We start from the raw sequence: 8,541 nt of genomic DNA, 5'->3' as shown, positions 1-8,541 counted from the left end.
TGAGTATGAGCTCAAAAGTCCAGCCCCAGAAATGATAAACTTGGAAAAACATATCAATAAAGTCCACAGAATGTGGAAGAGTTTACATTTTTATTTTAGTTTGACAAATCAGTCAGAAAATACCAATGCAGGAAACTCACATCTGACACATGGGACAGCCTGCGGATAACAGTGTAACAATCATCATATGTAATATATAGGACCTACATGAGGATAACAATGTAACAAATATTACATCTGATACATGGAACATATATGAGAACAACCATACATCTGGTGCATAGGACACAAAAAAGTACATGGGGCAGCCATATGTAATAAATATCACATGTCATACATGATGTAGTCAATATAACAACCATCATTTATTAGGCATTAGTATTACCATGGGAGAAACTTCACATCTAGTATTGTTCAGACATGGGAATAACAGTGTAATAAACAGATTAACCGGGATTAGATCGCCCTGTATAAATATATAAATGGTCCATATAGAGAACTCTTTTCCCAAATATTCACTTCACTTTAAGGTCATTACAAAAGACAAGAGAGCACTCTTTGCATCTGAAGGAAAAAGTTTAAGCTTCGGATAAGGAAGGGATTCTTCACTGTAAGGTCTGAGAAAGAGTGGAATCTGCTCCCTCAGGAAGTAGTTTTAGCAAGTTCTATAATTGTCTTTAAGAAAAAGCCGCATTTTTTCTACAAACACATGTGTCATTGTTTGTCATTGTCTGTCTGTCATTTGCAACCCCTATTTAATGTACAGCACTGTGTGATATGTTGGCACTATATAAATATTGTTTTGTATTAATATCATTAACAATGTAACAAATAACACACTTGATACATGATGCAGACAAAGAAACATGACAAGGTTCTGATAAGAGAATAGCACTACAATAAACATGTTGCAGTCAGTATAACAATATCACAGCCTACACAGCAATACTTGGTACAGGTAGCAGGGTGTCACACTCAGCACACCTGGTACAGGGATTTGGCAGGAGGTTGCTGCTTTCTCCCCAGGCAGGAGGAAAGTTTGGCAGTGATGGGTGTCATGTTTAGGGATTAACCCCTGGATGGCCGCACTTTAGCTGGTGTCAGAAGCCCCCTTTCCATCTGGAGCAGCAAATGCTGGCAGTCCTGGAAGGGGGGAGGCAGCAGGGCTGGGGGAGGGGCAGAGGAGGAGGGGTAGATTGAAAACAGATCAGTCAGGGCTGAAGTAATGGGCTCGGATCATCTGACTGCAGCAGCTCCACAGGGGGAGGAGGACTCCAAACTTTCCTCTCCGCATCCAACTTCTGCCCATTGCGCCCTTTGCGCTGCTAGCCGCTCCCAGGGGCGCCCTGACATTGCGCACTCACCCCAGGAGCTATGCATCTCTGCCCAGGACTTTGTACATCTGGACCCATCATTGCATCCATTCTCAGGACATCTGCTCCCAGGACTCTACACATCTCTCCAGGACTCAACAAATCTTCTTTGGATTCTGCTAACCTTCCCTGGACTCCTCATCTCTTCCCCAGAGCCTACATACTTCCTCTGCACATAATTCCAGGACTTTGCATCCTTCTGCACCTCCCTGGATCTCCTGCTTGGCATTTCTTCCCTGATCCTTGGAGTACCGCTTTCTTGGACTTCTCATTACATTTCGGTTCTGGGACTCTGCATATCTTATTTGGATTCTGCATCTCTTCCCTGGACTCTGCTAATCTCCCTTGGATTTTACAAACCTCCTCTGATCTTCCTTGGGCTCTGCAAACCTTTCCTAGACTCTGCAGATCTTCTTTGGACACTTTATCCCCACTTTGGATTCTGTAGTCCCAGCTGAGGACTTCCCTGGGTCTCTGCTATTCTATCCCTGGACCTTCTGGTTGCTGCAGCTGAACTGATCTAACCCCCAAGTGATGGATGCTGAATCAGGGAGAACATTGTTCTGACAATGGACCCTTCCTGCTGATGACCCTCTATGTTGGATACTGGACTGCTCAGGGATCCATTGATAAATTACCTATTACACCTGGCAAGATCTGCCTGTACCCAAAGGTAAGTGGCCACATGACTCATGGAAACCTTTTTAGCAGCAGATGGCTGAATCTCCAATGTTCTCTATAAATATATGATGTATGGGAAGGTGCCTTGGTTGTGTAAAACCTTCAGATTGTTCCGAAAAAAGCATCACATAGAAAAGCCTTCTAAGGACAAGAGAGGAAAACAGTGCCTCAAGATAAAAACATTCTCCAAGTTTTATAGGGTTGAGACCACTTTAGGTTTGGTAAAGGTTTATTAAATACTTGTGTTTATTCATTCTAGATCTGGTATAGGATCAATATGTGTTCATCTTGTGTGCAAATCACTTTGCTTGGTTTTATGACTTTATAGACAAAATGATCTATAAGTATGGGGTACTGAAGTACATTTCACAATTTTAGACAATTGAAATTGTAAGACAATGCAAGAGCAGAGCAGAAAAAAAGTTTTACTAAAAACTGCATTTCAAGACAATATATAAAGAGATCTGTGCATCTGTAGTCCAATGTAAGACTTCTGTAAAAGTCAAATGTAGACCCATGTCCACACTGGTCAATAAAACTGCCTCTTAGTATGGAGATGTCTTACTCCAGTTTGAGTTTTCTAGGTTTGCATCAAATTTACTTTCTAAATTTTTCATATATAATAGGGGTTTACAGCAAACATGAATCCACCCTGCGCTTGGCTTTGCTAATGCTAACTACCTGTGGCACATCGCCCAGCCTCCAGGGTATCTGATGCCCAGCTGTAGCTTGTTCATGAAGCTGCACTCCCTCCAACAGTTTCTGAAAACATCTTTGCTGTACATGATATATTCTGTGCTTTGTATATAGATAAGTTTGTTTTACTTTTTGTGGTTCTGGATCTAAAGGTTCTAAAATCTCTAACTGGGTCAACTTAGGCACTAATAGACTTCCATGTTCTGGTGGAACTACAATAATTAATATAACCATCAAGCAAGATTTTATATCTGTGTAGAGTTTACAAGCTCTCATATAAAGTTAGAAAATACCCTCAAGTAACTAAAAGATTCAAGTTCAAGAATTGGAGAAAACTAATAACCAAAATCTTTACCTTTTGAGCTCTGATATTGTACGGAGCAAATCTCTAACCAGCTGTTGTTGGACTCAAGGCCAGGGTGAGCCACCTTGGGTGCTTTAGCAGGAAAGTTCTTTCTTTATGCAAAATAAGCAGGACCTACAACCTATGCTGCTGAAATAGTTTACTGCCCACTTTGGCCTTTTTCCCTTGGGTGCTAAAAGACCTTGTACTGAGTAGTGGGGACTACAAGTCCTAGGCTCAAGGTACTTGATCATTCAGTACAAAACATTTTGGAGGTCTTCTTTTCTGCATGTGAAGACCGAAACATGATAATAATGTTGAGAAATAGCTGATGGCACTAATTGGAAGTTTTTGACAATTTCAATGGTTTGCAGTTTGAAATCACTATGCTCACCAGATATCCTTGTTTTAGGAGCTTGTACTGTGGAGAGAATACAACATCTGGATGGGTGGATATTAGATGGATTTGCTGAAAGAACACACAAGCAGATGTCCTTCAGTGAAAACCGCAAAATGATCAGTGGACATTTTTTGCAGAGACTTGTAGAGTCCATAGTCACATCAATAACTATTTCTTTAATGATGCTCATAGTCTATTATTCATATGGTACTCAGTCTAATGTCCTACCACAGCTAAAGTCTCACCATAGTCACAGTCTAGTGTCCTACTATAGGCCAGTTTTCAGGGAAAGTCGGTTAACCTACCAGTATGTGAAACCCAGAGTGCCTAGGACAAAGCTATGCAAAACCAGGGAGAACATAAAAACTTAATGCAGACTGTGCCCTGGCTTAAATTTGAACTTCAGACATTAGCCATATAAATCTTAAGTTCCATAACTGTCATCACACAAAATAAATTATTTCTGAAAACATGGAATGAAAGCTTTTTTTCCTAGACATTTTGGCTTATTGTCCCCAAGCATCATACCCAGCAGGACTATTGCACCCTCTGCATATTACATAAATGTTGGTGGTAGGGGATGAGGTGGGGGGATCCACACATCCGCCAACACAGATTCCTATTTACTACCTTGTGCCAAACTCTCTGCTTAACCCCTTATTGTGGTGGAGGAGGTCACAGAAGAGTGACAGAGGCAATGCGGAGGACGGGACAATGCCTTGTGTTTAAAAACAATTGGCACAATCCGCCTTTTATCCTCTGTTAAGAATACTTAAAAACAATTCAGCTGTTCTGTGTGAATTGGGAATCACCTCCTTGTGACACTGCTGTCCATTGACTTGAATAATGTTTTTGTCAGGGGATAATGAAAGTGTAAATGCCAGTAAAACAGTCAGTATGAAGTGTTTTTTTTTATTCATTTACAAAAATGTGGGGTGATTGGCAATTTTCCAAAAGATCACAAAAACTGCATCGTATTGTATATATATTAGCTGTTGTCAGGTGTGCCAAGAAGTGCAAATTGACCCAGTTTTTGTTTGTTTGGCTCTTTCTTGCTTATTTTTTTTTTTTAATTCAGCTGTTTTTTTTTTTATAAATATTTATATTTCATATATATTTATAAATATTTACATAAATATTTAATTTTTGTAACCTGAATAGACAAATATTATTAAGAAAAATACGCAAATACTAATTTCAATATTGGTAAATATTTGAGGTCAGATCTATTGAAAATGGAAGAATAAAAACCTAAAATCTGCCCAGTTTTGGTTCTGATGTTTTTTTCTGTTCTAAGTGTAAAACTTTTCTAACATTCTGATAAACCTGTGCAGCCGACAGATGGATCTTACAGATTTGCTGTTTTTCTTTTCTTGTTTTTTGCCTTTTCCTCTACACATACTATTGCTTACATATTGATTTAAACTAAGCTACTAAAATCACATATAAATCTTAAAAAGTTCTGTAAAATCATTTTTTTTCTCAATTTTTTTCTAGTGTTTATTAGATTTATATCTGGTGATTCTGCCATGAAGGTTCTTGTTCAGGCACGTCCTGTTATAGGGTGGTAAAGCTGTATTCTAGTCTTCCAGTTTTGCTCCTGGGTTGTCACACTGTCACATTTGCTTTTGGCAAGAGACTACAAGCAATCCTGCTGACACCCATTGTGCAGGCAAAGTTCTAGTGTTGTCACTATAAGCAGCAATTCCACAGCACAGACGCTTTGCTTTCATTTGAGAAGCTGGGTGATCTAGCAAACCTGGATTAGGTTTCTTAAATTATTTGGTAGTTGTTAGCAAATATTTTCAATCCTGGACCAGATCCATTCCAGGTTTGCTGGATCACCCAGCTTCACAGATAAAAGTGTATCTTCTCTAGTCTTGAAGAGCTTTAATAACCCAGTGTTAGAATGCATGCAGATAGGAAGTGGCTAAAAAGAAGCTGGAGGAGATCAGACATACTAAGATGGGGGAATTTTGTATTAAACAATGTTAAATGTTAATGATTTGCAGAGCTTTAGCCAAATAAATCTAATCCAGATGGGTTTGCATGTTTTGTAAGTGTGAGATGTTGGAAACTTTCCAGCATCATTGTTTGACCCCTTGAGGACAGAGAGCTGTTATAGTGGAATTGCCCTACTATTGGTTGGCCAGGTGTGTAATTCCATTTGCTCTTAGGGACCAGTTCACCAAAATGTGATTTTGTGAATATAGGGGGTTCAATGAGCTCAATTTATGAATGTTTTTCTTGTTGCCTGCCTTCACCAGTGAGAATTCCCTGACTCAGTCCCTGGCTCAGTTCTCTCCCAGCTTTAAGTGTTTATGCCCCACTTGGGGTGTTGCCCCTCTTCTGTATATGGGGACACTGGGGCTGATCCCACCACTGCAATCTCCATGATGTTCTATAATGAGGTAAAAAAAGTCACATGGGTGTTTTTTCGGCCCGAAGTGGCTTTTTCTCTTTGTGGCCCTAAGCAGTCTAAGAACCTAAACCAAACGAGGCCGCATCTGCTCTCCAGCTGATTAAAACTTCAAGGTTACATCATTTTGCAGCTGATATTTCAGGAAATAGTTTTTTTTCTGAGATAAAATGTTGCCAGTTGAAATTATTATTATGGTGTTAAGTACTGAAGTGCTTAAATCTTTTTTATAATGTGGTTATAATGTGGCCCCAAAATAATTTCAAGTAACATTTCAACGTAATGTCCAGGTATTTATTACCTCCCATAGAGATCACTGTATTCCCTCTGACAATGCCGCCATCCAGAAAGCCAGAGCCATTAAAATCCTGGTGTCTGCAGTTCTTGGCCTGTTCACAAATGTCTGCTGCAACCTCTCATCTTGTGACTTACATTGTTGCATTCAGATTAATCAGTTAGAGGAGACTGAGGAAATGCTTCCTCCTGCCTGCAGCAGACTGATGACATCATCTCAGCCTAGGCAAAGTCACTATAGGGTGACAGGTTAGGAATTTATTGATGCATGTAAAGTTACTTGCAGGTACTGTTATCCAGAATATGATTGGGTGTGTAGGAATCCCATTGAAGTGTCTAATCATTCAGGACTTTTTTACCTTGTCCTGGTCTTGGCAGGGGAGGTGGTGAATGTTCATCCACCATTGATGTGTAGAGAGGAGATGGCTCTGTAATCAGAATATGACACAGAACAGACACCGGGTTGTTTAGGCTGAGAATCCTTCTGATAAGCTGGAGAGTCATTCTGGAAGTTCACGACCCTTCCTGGAGGATTGTCTACAAAACTTTGTACATGACCTCCAGCTCATACTGGTCAAACGCCTCCAACGATTTGTGGACATTCAGCAAAAATCTGCAGAGTGCCAGACAGGTGAAATCAGAGAACATTCAGATCTATGGACAGTGAGGGATGGAGAGCAGATGGCACGAGTTTATTTCCTGCCTTATATTATATATTACGGCAGATCTGGAGAACAAACCTTATCAAATGCCAAAATTAAACTTTCACTCTGTAAGCACATTCATTGGCCTATGGAAGTGTTTCTGAACGGCTGATAACCAGAGTCATGTGCTTAGAGTAATTTATTGGGGTTCACCATCATTCGTGGTCCCCATATACTTCCTGGACACAATTTTTGAAACATTTATGCAATTCCTGGTGTCTGTACAGTGAAAAATCAGATCAAAAAGGCTTGCACTTCCATTAATAACAATAAATTATCAATAAGAAGTCAAAGCTTCATTATAGTGGATGTTAAAGTGTTACACTGAACACAAGTCTGAAAAGCCACCAATCAGATGTGAGACTTTGAATTTGGAAGAAAATACTATATTAAAAAAAACTTAAATTTTAAAACACAAACAGAAAAGCATAAATCTAAAACATATTGCAAAATATGGGACAAATTGATATTATTCCTGAATTTGGTTGGGTGATATAGTTTAGGTAGTAATATCAAACATGTAAATGATTCTAAAATCATAGGTAGGGCAGCACGGTGGCCTTTGCAGTGCTAGATCCCAGGTTCGAATCCCAGCCTGGGCACTGACTGCATGGAGTTTGCAGGGTCTCCCTGTGTTACCGTAGGTTTCCTCCCACATTGCAAAAACATGCAGGTAAAGTAATTGGCTTCCCCCAAAATTGACCTTAGACTACATTAATTAGATTAGATTGTGAGCCCCTTTGAGGGACAGCTAGTGTCATACCTATGGACTTTGTACAGTGCTGCATAATATGATGGCACTATATAAATACTGTATAGTAATAATAATCACCAAGGTGGTCCACTGCAAATGACCCAACAGTTGTTGAGGAAAATTATAATCTTGTATTTCAGTGCACACATTTTTTTTTCAGTGTGTACAGTTGTGGCTGTGTTCATTATACAGATCAGCCCCGCTTTCAACTTGTGACAAAGTTACAATATTGCAGCTGGGAGGAGGAGACTGAGCAAATGCCTAATCCTGATTGCAGCAGACTGATCTAAGCCTAGACAAAGTCACTGGGGTCCATGGAAAGCTTTTTAATGATTGAGCTTTTCTGACAAATGATACTGTTGCTGTATATTGTAACATTGGAAATATATGTGTGCACCAAGCATTAAATAATACTCCAAATTATTGCCTTTTTGTAAAGTTCCAAACATCCTGGAAGGTGGAACAGATGTCACAATACCCTAGGCCTGGCATACTTATTGTAATGCAGTTACTTAGGGACTACAGTACCCAGCAAGCAGTGGAAAGGCCAGCAGGGAGTTGCAGCTCCTAGATAGCCAATGTTTGCCAAAAGCACTCTCTGATCTCTCTCGGACAAATGTACCAGACTCTGCCGCCTCTTCTTCTGCATCATTAATTCCACACTCGGGAGGAAATGACTGTACAGCTTATTGTTTGAATTAAAGAGCCATTTTAGAAAACATCTTGAGCAGCTTTTGGTGTTTGCAAAGAAAGTTTATTTTAGACTTAATCCCACAAAGTCTTGTGGTAGATACAGGATGCCAGAGCTACAAAGTGTATAGAGCGTGGCCATTGCACATTCTAGACGTCTTTGTAAATGGCAAACACAGAATTTCTA

At 39.8% G+C, this 8,541-nt stretch overlaps 1 protein-coding gene across 1 annotated transcript in view; it reads left to right on the top strand.

Moving 5' to 3' along the window:
- The first annotated feature begins 1,258 nt into the window (after positions 1-1,258).
- The window catches only part of GLI2 (GLI family zinc finger 2), a 94,665-nt gene continuing 87,382 nt past the window's right edge, over positions 1,259-8,541 (top strand). The window contains exon 1 of the mRNA XM_072417921.1: positions 1,259-2,046. The gene's annotated coding sequence lies outside the window, so the exon portion shown is untranslated. The remainder of the gene's footprint in view (positions 2,047-8,541) is intronic.

This window comes from Pyxicephalus adspersus, chromosome 7 (genome assembly GCF_032062135.1).
Source record: "Pyxicephalus adspersus chromosome 7, UCB_Pads_2.0, whole genome shotgun sequence".
NCBI lineage: Eukaryota > Metazoa > Chordata > Amphibia > Anura > Pyxicephalidae > Pyxicephalus > Pyxicephalus adspersus.
The sequence above is the reverse complement of the archived record's forward strand: the minus strand, read 5'-3'. Positions and strand labels throughout refer to the sequence as shown.